This window comes from Meleagris gallopavo, chromosome 3, assembly GCF_905368555.1.
Source record: "Meleagris gallopavo chromosome 3, MGAL_WU_HG_1.1, whole genome shotgun sequence".
NCBI classification, from domain to species: Eukaryota; Metazoa; Chordata; class Aves; order Galliformes; family Phasianidae; genus Meleagris; species Meleagris gallopavo.
In genome coordinates, this window is record NC_139406.1 from 60,572,231 (window position 1) to 60,589,053 (window position 16,823).

Sequence of the window (16,823 nt, forward strand, 5' to 3'; positions counted from 1 at the left end):
TGACAGCGATACAGAAATACAGCAGTGATTAAATGGAGTGAAATCCTGAGCCACTGAAGCCAAAAGGAGATTTCTGAGTGGGAGCTGGACTAGATCGTTCTGCCCTACTCCTTCACAAGCATTTTATATATATTGCTTTTAGACCATGCCCCAGAAACTGCTGCTGCACCTGAAAGCATGCAGTTTCAAAGAGAACAAAAAGCAGAAATCTTCAACTCACCTCTTTTCCTCAGGAGAAAAAGAACTCTTTCATTTTTAATGTAACTTTCTGCTGGTACCATTCCCTGGGCTGACTCACTCCAAGGTCAGACAACTGCTGGCAGCACACAGAGAGCAGCAAGGGTTTATAGCCAGGGACGCAGGTGCAGAAAGGAGCACCATCGGCTCCCAGACTAGTTATATGTATCGTCTGTGCACCTCAAACAGAATAGAATCCCAGAATCATAGAACCATTAAGGGTGGAAAAGACCTCTGGACAACCAAGTCCAACCATCAACCCATCCCCACTATGCCCTCTAAATCATGACCCCACGTGCCATGTCTCCACAGTTCTTGAACACCACCAGGGATAGAGACTCCCACCACTTCCCTGGGCAGCCTGTTCAAGGCCTCACCACTCTGCTGGAGAAGAAATCATTCCTACTACCCAACCTGAACCTCCACCAGCACAACTTGAGGCCATTACCTCTCGTGCAATTGATCAATCATCTGTCAACAGCATCCCCTCTGTACTGTCCCAGTGTGTTAGATGGCATGGATGAAATACATGAAGCTGACTTGAGAGACTCCAGGTTGGACAGAAGATGACCCACAATAGCTTCTCTAAGCACAGGGTCCACTGGATAACAACAGGTTCAGTGTATGGCAAAGCTGTTCCAGATGATGACCACTGGCTGCAGCTGGTACTTAAAGTCAAGGACTGAAAGGGGGTGGTACACGAACGGGACAAGAAGGGAGCATTCAGCTAAGGCAGTCAGATAAGTCTGTTTGGCTTTCCACTTTTAACCTTCAAGGAATTTCTTAAGTAGTTTGATTATCACACCTATTTATACAGAACCAAAGCACCAAAGTGTAGAAAACAAATAGACTGTGAATAAAAATACAAGCAAGAAATGAGAGTGGAGGAGGAAAAAAAATAGCTTTTTCAGAGTAGCTAAGAAAGAAACAAGAAGAAAAAAAGACTTTGGAAATGAAATATATGTAAAAGTACCTTGAATTGTCACTACCTGTCAAGGTCCCACACAGAAAAACTAGGATCCTATCTGTGTTACATGGGGGCTGTACTTGAGTTACTCAGGTTGCCACTAAGCTTACTAAAGAGAAATAAGCGCTTGTAGGGCAAGTTTTATCTTGTCTCAAAGTCATCCAGAACATCTCAGAATTCCTCATATCTCTTCACTGGCTCCAGTAGGAGCCTAAAAAAACAGCTTTGTGGACTCCTACAGTTTAGATACCTAAAGTGATTTATTTTGATACTACATTAATGCGTGACCCCTTCTACTTGATGTTTTCTTGGACTCTTACGCTCTATGCTCTGCACTTCTCAGGGAGAGGTGCTCATCACATATAAAAGCTGCCACACAACCAAGATAGAGATCAAAATGCTTGGAGAACCAAGACTCAATACACCACAACACACATGAGGGGTAGATTCAGATGCCTCAGTGCATCACTGACATGCACTGCCAGTTTCTTGCCATAATGCCAATACCTGACCAGATAGCAACCAGTATATTCTTCCCACTGTGAAGAATTTTGTAGAAATAGCAACTACGGCAACTATAGTAACCACTTCAGATTTGTCAAATAAAGATGTCTGTGGTAATATGTCCTTCATAGGCTAGGTTCAGCTCTGTATAAACCTGCTTAAGTCAGTGAGAAATTGTAACAGGAACAGAACAACAGTCCTAGTAGAATGACAACTGCAGGCATATTCAGTAGCATACTAATTCAGTCCACTAAATTGGGCGCTTTCCCGCTTTAGTAAAATAATTATAGTGAAAGAGATGCTTATAGAATGAAAAGTTTGGAACAAAGTTCGGTTTAAACAGAAGTGAACGAAATAAAAAGGTACATTTTCAGCTGTCAGAAATAGGCTATATTTAGATTTTGGTCAGAAATTCAAGGACTGTTTTTATCGCCTCTAAATAAGGCAGCAGAATTCTGAGGTTCTGGGTACTGGAAGTGATTGTGGAGACACATCCTCTTTGGAAGAAGATTAGGGTAATTTTCTACACATTTAAATTTATTAATAGAGGGAAGAAGAAAAATTTAATAGTCTCCAAATTGATGGAACCTTGCAAAGCATTCCATGCTAGGAAAAGCTTCAGTCCAGAGCTTCTACTTTATGTTCTGTCACCCTTTATTAAAGTATTGCTGACTACTCTTCATCCCAAGAGAAGCTGAGATGTTATCAGGAGTTCTTGATTGATTTGAGAACGTACTCTTTGACCTGCTAAATTCCTCTACTCAGCATTGGTGAGGCTGCACATGGAGTAATGTGTCCTGTTCTGGACCCTTCCATACAAGAGAGACCTGGACATAGTGGAGAGGGTCCAGCCACAGGGCTACCAAGACAGTGAAGGGCCTGGAGCACCTCTCCTATGTGGAAAGGCTGTGAGAGCTGGGACTGTTCAGCCTGGAGAAGAGAAGGCTCAGGGAGATTCCATCAATGTGTGTAAATACTTGAAGGAAGGGTTTAAAGAGGATGGAGCCATGCTCAAGTCCAGTGACATGACAAGAAGCAAACGGGCACAAACTGCAACGCAGGAGGTACTCTCTGCACACCAGGAAGCAGTTCTGTGCTGTACGGGTGATAGAGCACTGACACAGGCTGCCTAGAAGCTGTGGAGTCTCCTCCTTGAAGATCTTCAACAGCCACGTGAACATGGGCCTGGGCCTGGGCCCCTTGCTCTGGAGTCCTTGCTGGAGTGGGAGGTTGGGCCAGATGGACTCAGAAGGCCCTTCCCTCTTCAACCATTCTGTCACTCTATGATTCTACAGAATGACTCTCAGTTCAACTCACACACTGATAAGCTTGGCCACAAATTGTTGACTGTCCCAGTTTATGTCCATGGTAGACTTCCAAAGAGTTTTGTTTATGAGCTGCTGGCCTGACTAGTTGCTGGCTTTGAGAGTTTTTGATGGATTTCAGCCAACAGTCAAGTGACCTTGAGCTCATATTCTGCCAGCTGCTCTTTGATGCTATTCTGACTACTTCTCAGCTCTCTTCCCTTTCTCACCTGCAGAGCTCAAGGGTGTCATCTCATTCTAATGGGACAACTTTCCTTGCTCCCCTCTTCCCTACTGTCTTCAGAAAGACAGGGACACATTTCTCAAACTCATTGACCTCAGTGCATTAACTCCAGATTTTACCAGTAAAACAGACAGAGGAGTCAAAGCTACAGTTGCACATACACCTGCAAAAGCTACAAAGCACCTTCCTGCTATTAAGAAATGACCCACAGAGTAACACAGGTGGTGATGGGCAGTGAAGTCTTACTAATGGAGAGCTCTAGGGTGACATAGCTTTTTACCACTTTGGGGGAATCTTGTGCCCTCCACAACACCTCTTAGCTTGACAGTTTCATTATGAGGCACTTGCAAGGCCCTGAGAAGCAGTGAAAAAGGGAATATTACCATGATCCAGAGGAATGACTGCAGCTTCTGTAGGCACACTTGAGTCACCTTCAACTGTCCAGTGCTGGTGCTGACAGCAAGTATTTCTCTGCAGACTGTGCAAATCACTCCAGCACTCTGGGTGAGTACTTGGCTGCTGATGTCCACAACGTCACTGCTCCCTGGTTATCTGTACCCAAGCCAAGAAATTTCAGGTGAGCTCAGGCAAGCCATAGTCTACATCTTGAATTGCACGACAGTGTAGGTGTAAACTGAAAAGCTGAGTACATGGGACCTCTTAAGTACTTTGGAAATACAAGTTGAGTTTTTGGCACATGGGATGGAAGGGAGGTAAACAGGCAACATATCTGTTCTGAAAACCACTTGTGAATCTACACATGCCCAATCTCCCTGTGAAAGAGCATCACATTAACTATGAACATTCAAAGGCTTTTAAATCTTATGACTTCACTGGAAGAGGAAAGCTGAAAATAGTGCACTTATTTATAATGAAGGCATTTACAGAAGCAAGTCTCTTTTACCTGTTTACTGTGTGGTACTCAAAAGAGAGTTCTGTGAGCATGTGCATCAAAGAATTGTGAAAAATGTATCTCCATTATCCGTGCTAAATATCTCACTAATGTGGAACGAAGATTAAAGGTCATCTGTCAAATGTAGTTGTGACACTGGAAAAAAATCTCTCATGTTGATTTCAAGAAATCTTTAGGCTCATGATATTTTTGTTGAACAGAGAAAATGTTGATCAATGAATCATTAGGGGTCCTGTGCCTGATAATGGAGGTCAAGAGTGCCTTTTGAGATGAGTTTAAGATGTTTTTATGAACCTGTCTCAAGATAGCTGATTGCTTTCTAATGTGATGAGACCTTCTCCAGTACTTGAATTTTAAAATATTTAGAGATCTTCACTGAGAAATGCCTCTCAATAATGCTTCACAAAAGATGAATTACTGTGTAAATGAAACTCAAGGCAAATTTTAATAAAATCAAAGAGGTTCCAGTATTTTGTGAAAAAAATACCTTTGTTTTATGAAGCACTTGCCGTAATGAGGGTAACTCAAAGGAAGATACCCTTAAAGAAATTACTGTGGAACTAGATGGACCACATTTTCCTTTCACACTAACCTTCTGTGTATGTAAATACATTAATTTCTAATTCTAACTGCTTTCAGTTAAATTATGGTTCATTATAAGAGCAGAAACGTGAGAAGAAATGAATACATCTATGCTCAGGTCCCAAGGACCAAATCTGTTTTCAGCCTTGATGCTTTCTGATACAAAATCTATTTTGCATCTTGATGGCCAAATAGACTGTATTCACATTCACCTCACAACTTTTTTGCACAGTTAAAGAAGTGCAAAGTGATGTCTGACTAAACAAGAGTCAGGCCTTCACAAAAGAATTTTCTTTCCTGTTTTATGATCTCAGTTCCCATTTTATTTACCCTAAAGTAAATCCATTTAAATCCACCAGAGTATATGAATGGAAAAGGAAGACCTTAATGAGAGGAATTGAACAGTAGTGTTCATATTTAAATGGCTGCATGCTTTGTAAAGTTAGCATACATGGGATTTTGTTCATGAACTCTTTTTAAACTATGACAGCTTAGGCCTTCTTCTTGAAAGACAGCTCCGATATCAGCTCTGAATTTATGAAAAAGGAGCAGAGCAGTTTTCCAGTAGGTTCTGCCAGCCAGAACTATTCATGGTAGATCAGTTCCCTGTGCAGTGTTTTCACCTGGCTGCATGTTAGAAGGCAAATTATTAAATCGCTAATGAAGCTGGTGGCTGTTCAAATTCATGTGTCTTGGCTTTGTTATACAGCTATGTGACAGAATGCTCAATTGTCTCATCTGCCATCTGGTTCGGTGTCAAGATGTGCTTTTTTCCAAGTGACATTCTGTTGTCAATTGCAACATTCTTGACATTTCTAAATGTCTTTGTCAAGAAGTTTGTGGTCTACTTTATGTTTCCACAAGAAAGTGTTGTTGATCACCCCCGGTACTCTAGGACTTGCTGTCGGTGGCAGCGGGAGGGATCGCACACCCTGTCATTTCTACACAGCACCTTAGAAAACCCTGAAGCTTTGCAATCATTCCTCCCAATTCCCTGCCAGTTTCACTTATGAGTGAAAAACTCAGATGGCTTCACTTGTTCTATTTCTATTTTGTTCCTCACTTGTTCTACACTTTCAGTATTCTTCTGACACTATGTACATGTGTGGCATCAAAAAGATAATTGTTGGTCACGAAGGCTTAGCTACCTCGTGTAGGTCAGGACTGCAAAGAGTCAGTAGCTGATGAGGTGTTCAGCATACAGTTCTTTGTTTAATAAACTGGGGTGTACTGTGCAATGTATTGTATTGCATCGTATGAGTGTGATTTTGACTTTTGACCCTTCCAGCCCACACATGCCAACATGTTCTGGGGAAATTTTTACTCATCCCAGAGAACTGGAGAAAATAACCAGGAAGAGCTACCTTGCTCAGGGCTAACCCACTGCATCTGAGCAGGCATGCAACATAAGTTACAAAGATTACAATAATTATATGAGTGTCTTATAAACTTTTCCCCTTTACATATCCTTTCCAACAGGGTAACCTAATTGTATCCCTGCTAAGCATATCTTGCAGGTACACAGACGGTTGTTAACATTCTTGTAGCTGATTGATTGTCCTCAATCTGTGTCCTCAGAAAAAAAAAACAATACAGAGCAGCTCTTGATGCTCTGATGCTGTGAAGCTGTGCCCCTCTAAATAGTCCCACTAATAGTCTCTGCATTAAAGTAGATGCGGATAGCTGGCAAAACTGATGTAACCTAAGGCAATGCCAAACCAAGGGTCAGGCTATAGACCGCACTGCAGCAAGGGGAGAGTTGATAGTAAAAGCTTTCAGGATCAGGCACTGCATGGCTTTCATAATGCATTTAAATAACTTCTCTGAGACTTTGGGAAAAAAAAAAAGTTAATACTGTGCAGAAAAAGGTCACAATGGCACTTACATTTCAACAAGAGGTAATTAACATATTATTTGGCCTTTCATTTGTCAGTTCTTATAAAGTGATCTACATGGCCAGCAGTTACATAAGTAATCTGTTATACTCTTGTTAGCAGAGAAAAATTTCATTAAGAAACTCTTTTAGCTTCATGGAGGGGCTATTAAGTACCCACATAAACCATTTGCACACTTCCAGGTTTTTTCTTTAAGTTTCACACAGAGAATGGATACACAAAGTTGCTTTGTGGGACAACCATCGTAAGATACGTGTATTTAAACAAAATACATATTCAGTTGTCAAATATCCAGTTGAAGCTACTCTCCTTCATTTTTATATAACAAATGAGAATGCAGGGCCTTCAGATTTCCTGCTCACTGAGATACACTGCTAGAAAATTTTGTGTTCAAAAGCTGCAGTTTAAATACATAACTTGTGTCAATCCCTTTTCCACATAGACAAGTTAAAGATGAAGCTGTGGTAGCAGCCAATGTATTTTTGGTTTACCCAAACAAGCTCTCACCTAATATTAGCTCTCCTTATCTTCACAAGTCCCACTCGCTCCCCTCAACTTACGGCAAAATAAGCAAAATTTTGCTCTTCTGTACCCTGATATAAACCTATGTGTTACGATGGCATTTTAGTGCAGCCACCACAAAAGTTTGCTAGGAATTTTAAGTCAAAAGTTTTTTTTTAGACTCTGAAATCTACACCATCCTACTCATTTTCAGATAGAAGAAAGAAACTTTTCCTTTTAAACTTGTTATAATACCACCCTGAAGGAACGTTGAACAAAGAAGCATCTCAAATGGTTTTGAAGACTTGTACATCCAGGAACTTTGTAAAAAGCAAGTTTGCAACAATCTATTGATTTTTCCAAAATTATAATGAAACCAAGGCAGAATCATACCCAGGTCCTGTTTGATCATATCCCAGCAAATCTCTGTAGAAAAGAAATCAGTTGATTTCTCAGAGGAAGGGCTCAGAGCTTCAGTTCATGCTTAGTTTTATCTGCCTTGGTTTCAACTTCAAAATTCAAACAAAAGAAAATGCAGGTGGCTAGTCTGCAGAACAAGAGTTCCTAGCTGAATAGGAGTAGGAGGACAGGTTTACAAGCATATTTTATTTCTCTTTATATGTAATTTTTAAACAGTGTAGTAGTGTATTTTGCATGGAAAATGCAAACTCAAACATGAAGGTATAAAGGTAATATTATATTTTTTTCAGAGGACAGTAATGAATATCACAAGTGTATTTTCCAATACATCAAATAAATATGTGCCACCTTGAAGACCACTGCTGAATACATTGAAATAATAAACACAAATTTCCAATCCATAACCAGACCTTTTAGCAAGCAAGAAGTTTGACGTTATCCATCTACCTCTCTTTTTGTTCAAATTCTTTGACTCTAGAATTATTTAGAAAATCCAAGTTTAGCACCAGATGTTTTCACCATGATAACCCATAACCTGAACAAGAGCTTATCCCAAGACTCATGAATATCCTCAGTCCAGTCCTAAGTCATTGACGGTTGTTTTTTTCCTTCCTCTCTTTCTCTAATCAGTGGAAACATAATGAGAATATGCTTTATCTAGAGCTGTTTCGCACAGCTTGAATAAATTGGAGTGAAGAAAAGGCTGCAATCATTCGAACCACTCATTTAAAGAGATGTTGATCTCTTTCTTCCCTACTGGTCCTCTAAAACTCATGAAGTATTTTTCCATTTAGCTTCTCTTTTCCTCTGCTCTCTACAATTGTAGGTGTCTGTGTTTTCATTGATGTAGAATACAAAGCCCAGGGAAGGGTTCACTTACTAAGTGAAAGGCAATTGCTTTTCCACTACATAAGGCTGCTCACACTACATGTGCAGCTGGGATTTTCCATGATCCTCTAATTGACTAGTAACATCAACAAGGGTTGAGTCATAAGCTTTATTCACAACCCAACTATTTCTCAAACCTACCTCCAACTATTTCTCATCCTTGCCACACCATCCAAACTTATCACACCATTTATACCAGTGCATTAGAGGAAAGTTAATCCCAGCTTACTTACACAATTTGGTAGGTACTTTTTGCAGGTACCCAGAAGCAGACATGCACTTGAAATGCAAAGACTGGCACACCTTTGCACAGAAAATAGCCATTCTGTCCACAGAAAAAACAGTCCAGCGTTGGACTGCAGACTGCAGCAAGGCTGCCCCACAAATCAAGTGAATTTTAGCCTCACAGAAATAATTAGAAATACTACAAAACATGATCAGGGTAAAAAAGAGACAATAGCTTCAGAAAACAGGAACGAATAAGAAAACACAGCAGAAATAACAGAGATGTACCTGAGGAACCTGCATTAATGAAGAAGGAGGAACTAGTGACAGAAATGAAATGGATGGCAGGAAATCAAGGCTCCAAATGATGGATTACGTGGAGCATCTCCAAGGCACTCTGAATGAGTCTTTAGGGAATGAGGCAAGCTTCCAGAAGCCCGGAGAGCAGGCAAGTACAGGATCATCTTCAAGAGAAAAGGAACATGTCCTTTGTCAGAATTTGAGACATTTGGATAGGAAGAGAACATCAATGTGATTGTGAATGTAAATACAAGAAAGTGACAAGGAGTAGCAACACAGCTCAACAAACACTGTTTCCACAAAAAAAACCCTATCACAATAAAGTTTGGAACTAACACTTTTCCTGCACAGAAAGCACAAGGTAGTCTCAGTAGCAAAGACAGAAAAACTGTATGAAATATCTCCACGTTTGAAATCAAGAGTTAACAGTACTGAAGAATAAGCCATTCATGCAACCTTTGACACAGAAACAAATATTTGCTGTTGTGAAAATGTGTAAATAATTAATGATTTTTATTGTATTGCTCCTGATTGTTGCTACACGCAGAATTGCCCTACTCCCTCCTGAACACCTGCTCAGTAACTGAAGAAAATTACAGACTGACCAAGTCTTGCTTACATTAATGTACTGGAAGCTAAGAATCAGTTCCATTTTACAGGTTTGCTGCTATACTTGTAGCACAACAGCTGATGAATAGAAGTATGCTGCATAAAACTAAAAGAACAAGGATACGCTGCATGGAACTGCTGATTTGGTTATTTAGTGGCACAAGGGAGGCACCATGCAGCACAGAGGCTTTCTCATCCCCTCCAAGGACCTGGGGGCTCTGACTGCAGATTAGAACAGGGAATTTCCTTGCCCAGATCTGAGGGTTCTGATCCAGCAGTGGTAGAGAAGTTACCTTGGAATGGCCAATGACATTCCTGTTCTCAGTTAACCCCTCACTTCCCTGAGATCCTCCCAAACACTCTTCAGGAATGACTTCAACCACCTTCTGACCGTGGTCTAAAACCAATAAATTGACTCTGTTAATCTCTAGGGGTTCTTTTTCATAGCAAGAACTATTTCAGACAAATCATTTATTACTGGATAAGACATACAGTCCCACTCTTAGGTTGCAGGGCTTTTCAAATGAAAAATATTTGTTTAACAGAAATTGTTCTAATTTACTCTGAACTACAACATACATCCTAGGTACAAGCTTACATAATATTACAGATGATTCTTGTCTTACATGAGTCACCTGTGGTTACGTGTTTGAAAACCTCCCTAATACCTTGAATTATACCTATCAAGTACCATTTTCCTGTGTGTAAAAACATCTAAATCAAGATTTTTTCCCCTTTCATTGATAACTGTCAACTGAATATGTATTAGCAAGACCTTGAAGTGAGTGAAACCAATGTAATTGAAACATCAGATTTGAAACACAGCACTTAGTATCGTTTACTTGGACACCTACAGGGTACATTATCAAAGTACCTTGTAGGAGGAATAGTCACACACACAAACGTTTCTGCTGTTTCGAGGCAGGACCTGCATGCATATTCTCCACACCTGATCACACCATCTTCAATGTATATTTCATCACACTGGTGTCAAAGGTAGCTTTAGGAACAAAACAGTCTGAAAACAAGCTGAAAACAAAACCCCATCCTGACTGATCAGCCTCACAGATGAATGAAAATGTGGAGGATAAGGTTATAAACTTGATATAGGGAGACCTTTCCTTGCTGAGAGCCATGGTTTTGCAGATAACTGAGAAGCAGCGTCTCAGCATACATCTCCATGTCATCCTGCAACTGGGATTCAAGTGGTTGTGCTGTATGAAATAGTTGTGGCATGCGTATGAAATGATGCTTGACTTTACAACTAGCCCCATGCTGGAGCTTCCCAATAAGTCACTGAACAATCATGATCCTAAATGCATTGCACTGTTTTGCCTTGAGATCTCAGATCTCAGCCTTCTTCCTTTGGTAAAAATCAATATTCGATCTATCTTGCTCACGTGAATGCTATTATCCACATAAATTTAATGACATGTATGTGATATTTCTACATGCACATAAAAGGCTGAGGTTCACTATCAAAAATGCTGCCCAAGAATCCTCTTTTCACGCAACTGCTGGAAGATGGGTGGCTTCTGACTCACAAAGCATTGAAACATGGGAGCTGCCATAGTCACTCTCAGCAAGCATAGATAGGTTTATGCTAATCTCAGATACGTGGTATTGAACCCACATGTCCATTTGATTTGCCTTGTGTCCCTCTGCCACAAAAATCAGTAGTGACAGTGACTATGACATACCTTTTGTATCATGGATGAAGCTGTTATGTACTTTACATACACCATATCACTCCAGCTATTGGAGACATTTCCTGCCACGAACCCCACACAGGAACAGAGGAACTGTTTTTGTTCTTCTGGTTGCAAGTGTAAACTTAATCCAGGACAAATTTCTGTGCATGACAGGTTTCTTGTAAAAGAAGGAAATCTGTTCAGTGTTTTTAAAAGAACTTGCAGAAACAATCTTATGCCAAAGAGTAGGCATACTTTAGAAAGGTGATAAGAAAGACTGACCCTGGAAAAAGAATATGTTACTACACTGCCATTCTTCTCATCACTGTCTGATAAAGCTCCCACTCAGTTCTTTGAATTCTCCTAAAACACATCTAACAAAAGAAAGTCACACCATCGCTGTGATTTCTCATACTAAAACCACGCTACAAGAAAACTTTCTCAAAAAATCAGGTCACTGTAAAGCTCATAAAAAAGAAAAACATGTCACAATCAAATTTCAGCTTGATTCCCTAATGCATAGCAAGATAGGCATCGTGCACTTGGGAAGGCCTTAAATTAGCTTAGCTTACGTTTTGTTTACCCAAAATCAGTTCAATGAAACCACACAGTCGCAGCCAGTCAGCAGATCAAAACAGATTATGAGCTACCAATCACTTTCCAGAAGGCCTATAGGCATCCAGATTTGAGTGGTATTTCATCAGCCATCTACATCTGGCTTCAGAACCAAAAATCTGACTCTTCTGGGTATCCACTTGTAACTCTATTTCCAAATACCCAGTTTTAGGCTTTAGAACTTCATTTACAGCCTCTCGAATCTCCTCTTTCACAAATACATCATTCTGCTAATACAACATTAAATTATCTGATAGGAGAAATTACAAATGGAGCAGAAAAGCTTTTAATCATATGTGCACAGGTAATATCTTCAATGGAACAATCCACACGCTTAGAATAAAGCAGGTCCTTTAATCCATTCCTAGCTCAAGGCCTTACGTTGGTGGAACCATGGGAAGGAACTATCCATTATCTGTAACAGGTAACATAACTATCTTAAATAGCATAAATTGTAACCACCAAGCTTTTCTTCTCTTTTTTTACTGCTGAAGTAAAGCATCTTGTCTGATGAAAGATAGTGGCTTAGGTCTCTGCATTGTGCTTAATTGTGACATTTATTTTTCACATTATATGGACTAGTGAACAGGAAAGTGTCTTTCTTTAACCAAATTGTTTTCATTCCTACACTTTCTTACTTGGACTGCAAAAGCATTTAAATATCCCAAGAAATAGCATGTATTTCAAAATCAGGATAAAAAATGTATTGGGTAGCAAATTAGACCTACAAACTGTTGTTCTCAGTTTAGCTTAAGTGAGCTACTTTCTCCCTTATAGAAAGAAATTCTACCATGTAAATTGCACTTTAAAGCATACTGAACAAAATCAAGGGATCATTGCCTCATTTGGAGAGTGTGTGTATTTCAAGGGTACTTTCTACCATTTCCCAAAATTACCAGCACTTTGAGTTTCCCTGATAAAAGCATTCTTCACAATGATCCTTTCAGGAGTTTTAAGAATTCTTTGAATCATCTTGCAACTACATCTAGTGCCATCCAGAGGTAATCGGCAAAAGTTTGAAGAATAGATCTATGTTAATTCTATCACGAACAATAAGATGTGAATACTGTATATTAGAGCAGTTCCTAAGGAATACAGAGTTTAAGTTGCATCCCAGCTGAATAGAAGCAATAAAAATAACAGCTAAGCAAGGTTAAGACACGTTATAGCTTATTGATGTGGTTCATTTGGTGTGTTGCATCCTGTGTTATGCTTTCTATTACTCTTTTGGCAAAGTGCTCCTGCAAATTACACTCTGCCATCTTATGCTGTTCATGAAAGCCACAACTACAGTAAGAAACACCAAACACAGAAACAAAACAAAGCTTTTCTTATCACAAAGAAACCTTGCACCCTGCCACAGCAGCCAACTTCTGTCTGATCATCTATGGTACAAAAAGTAAGCAAGCACTAAGGAATTAAGCACATACACAAACACTGAGTTATGTATTATTATCATTCACACTGGAGACAGCACATTGGGTAAGAAGGGTGTGGCTGAAACTGGTCAAGTATCAATGGACTGTGACAGCTAGGAGGAACTGATTTCAAGTTCTTTAAGTGAGTGCTGAGAACTCCCAAATCCAGCCATGGTTGGAGAAGTGTGGTATTTCAGATGCCCAGAAGGGGGGATGACCAAAATAAATAAATATTTCTAAAAATTCATCCTTCAGAAAAATTACTGCAAAAATCTGTTAGGAAAGCTGAAGCAAACACAAGGTATTTATTTCCTAAATGCAATTTCTGCAATTGGATTTTGATATCACTCTTTTACCCTTTCAAAAACAGAAATGTTCAGTAGCACACACATCTATACACTTCAGTGAAGCTGTGTGCCTGCTTGTAATTCTCTGCTATGAACTGATTGTTATAAGCTTTGAGTGTGACTCTGATTACCACAGTGAGAATCTCAGAAACCAGATAGTCTCCCAAAATACCCATGGTCCCATTTTAAAATCCTGCTTGGTTTACAAATCCATTCAGATATTCTTCAGACTACCACCTTACCAACCACACTGTGAAATCACAAGCTCAGAGATGTCCTGTCCATCACCCCGTACAGCAGCGCACAGTGCTCTGCCATCACTTTGTACAGCTGTAGTGACTGCGTAGTCAGACTTCAGTAGGAGACAACACGGTGCTTAGGAAACATGAAGCACAGTAGAGTGAAGCTCATTATTCAGTTCTTCAGTTATGTCTATCCTTCAGTGCTTACAGGACAAAAAGTTTGGTGTTGTCAGTAAACTAAATTATTTCCTTCTGCTACACAACAGAAGATCTATATATCCATTGGAAGTTTCTGCATAAGATAAGTAAAATCTGGCTTTGTCAAGAACTACAGCAAAACCGTCAAAGACTTTAGTTTGATCAGGGTTTCACTCATGCCAATTCAAAGTCTGAATCTTTGAAAAGATACGAGAAGCTCTTGCAGTCTTATTCTCTAGTAATGTATTCAAATGATTTGTTGTATTTTTTAATGCTTTGAGAATGTGTATAACATTTACTTGTGACAAATTTCAAAGACTTACCTAGATTGATGAAAGTGTGATATTGATAAATAGAAAAAAAAAACACCAAAAAAACCAGATTTTTTCTCTGTTTATTATTAATTGTGACTCTCCAACCACATGCATAGAGTGCACAGGAGCAATTCCTTGCCTCCAGCAATGAAACATACAGCAAAGGGAGGGAAGAAAAAAAAAAAAAAGGCATTAAAAAACTTACCTTTGAACTCAGTTTCAGACCAAGTGTGCTGAGTGTAGAGTTTCCTGGCAATGATCCCCATGCAGCAAACAAACAGACCTGTTTACTGATTTGCAAGCACTCATATAGCAAATTACAATTCCTGGAATACGTAAGAAAGATGGAATTTAGCTCTAAACAACAATTCCCAGAAAGTGAATTGCTAAATTATGGGGTTTTTTTTTCTTTTTTTTTTCTTTTTTTTTTTCTTCTTCTTTTCTTAGCAAGTTCAGGCTATCAGATGAAACGGAACAAATCCTGGTATGTACTCCTTCTGCTGTTCTTTCTGACGCACAGTAATCATAAACTCTCGAGGTAACTTTGGAAGTGTAAGAAATACTAGCAATTGTGTCCTTCCACTCCTAGTCATTTATATGAAAGCTTTGGAATTTTGTACAATTATTAACCGAAAGAACTCAAAGAGTTCACTGCATAAGAACAAAACTCAGGGGAGCACAAGGATCAGCAGGTAGGTATTGACCAGACTGCCATTCAAAAGTACAGATGCATGCCTGAATCTCATCTATAGTGCACGTACATCTCTTCAAAGACACATTTTTAAAGTTAATTTTATCTGCAATTCTAGGTGAAAAAATAACAAGGTCCAAGAAAAAACATATCCTCCAGTGCAATGCCATCTTGTGGTAAATGGAGAAATGGTCTGCACCATTGGCTCCTACTGTTCCATAGTGCACAAACCACACTCATAATTGTTGACTTGGGGGTGAAAAAAAAGGAGACTTAGAATTGTAAGTATATTCATCTTTATTTACAATCCAAGCATTTTCTCCAAAACACTGCCCTGCCATTACACTCAGAGTCATTTCCATCACTCCAGACATAATGTATCTGTAGAGATTTGATTAACTTAGTAGAAATGTGTATCTTGTGTAAAAACTTCCATCATTTCCTTGGCTACAGCTAGATTCCCTTCCCCCCCCCTTAGCTTGTTTTTAGAGCACGAGTCAGCTCAAAATGTCATGGCCATGCAAGCCACATCACTGTAAAAGGATCCTTCCATAGCTCATTTATTTAAAAATAGCATGGCAATATCTCTGACCCAGCCGACCTTTGGGTGCATGCAGTATCAACTCACTTTTCACTATGCTTCACAAGACACCTGCCAGGTGATCCCACCTTCCAAATGCTGCTCCCCTTCTTCCTTCACCAAGAGCCCTGCCCACAGGGCCAGTGTCGGTCCTAATGGGGCTGGAATATGGAACTTGAATTTTGGTTCTGCTGTTAGCACACACAGACATGGCTTTGCCACAGTGATGCGGATGCTTGAATGTTATGTTATGAAAATCTATGCTATAGAAAAAAATGTATATATTACTAACATATCCATGCATCTTAAACCTGCTTGGTGTGCTTTGCATGCACACACTAGCCACAGTGGCAGGGAGAGCTCTGTTTGCTCACCCTGGATGATGCGTACTCAGTCACAGCCGTGGCCTTCTGTGATGCGACAGGGCAGCAACACCTGACTTTCATAAAATCACTGAATCATAGAATTGCTCAGGTTGGAAAAGACCTTAAAGAGAATCAAGACCAACCTCAACCCAACCATACTACCCTAACTCTAACAACCCTTCACTAAATCATGTCCCTGAGTATCACATCCAGAGTTTTTAAACACATCCAGGGATTGTGACTCAACCACCTCCCTGGGGAGCCTATTCCAGTGCTTAACAACCCTTTCTGTAAATAAGTGTTTCCTCATATCCAACCTAAACCTCCCCTGGTGCAACTCGAGGTCATTTCCCCTCGTACTATCACCTGTCACCAGTGAGATCAACCCCGCTCTCACTGTAAGCACATTTCAGATATTGGAAAAGTGCGATAAGGTCTCCCCTCAGCCTCCTTTTCTCCAGACTCAACAGCCCCAGTTCCTTCAGTCTCTCCTCATAGGGCATATTCTCCAAGCCCTTCACAAGCCTTGTTGCCCTTCTTTGGACCTGCTCCAGCACCTCAATGTCCTTTCTGTACTGAAGTTCCCAAAACTGAACACAGAACTCGAGATGAGGCCTCACCAGTGCCGAGTAAAGGGCAGGATGACTTCCCTAGTCCTGCTCACCACACCATTCCTGATCCAAGCCAGGATGCCACTGGCCTTCTTGGCCACCTGGGCACTGCTGGCTCATATTCAGCCGACCGTCCATCAGTACACCAAGGTCCCTTTCCGT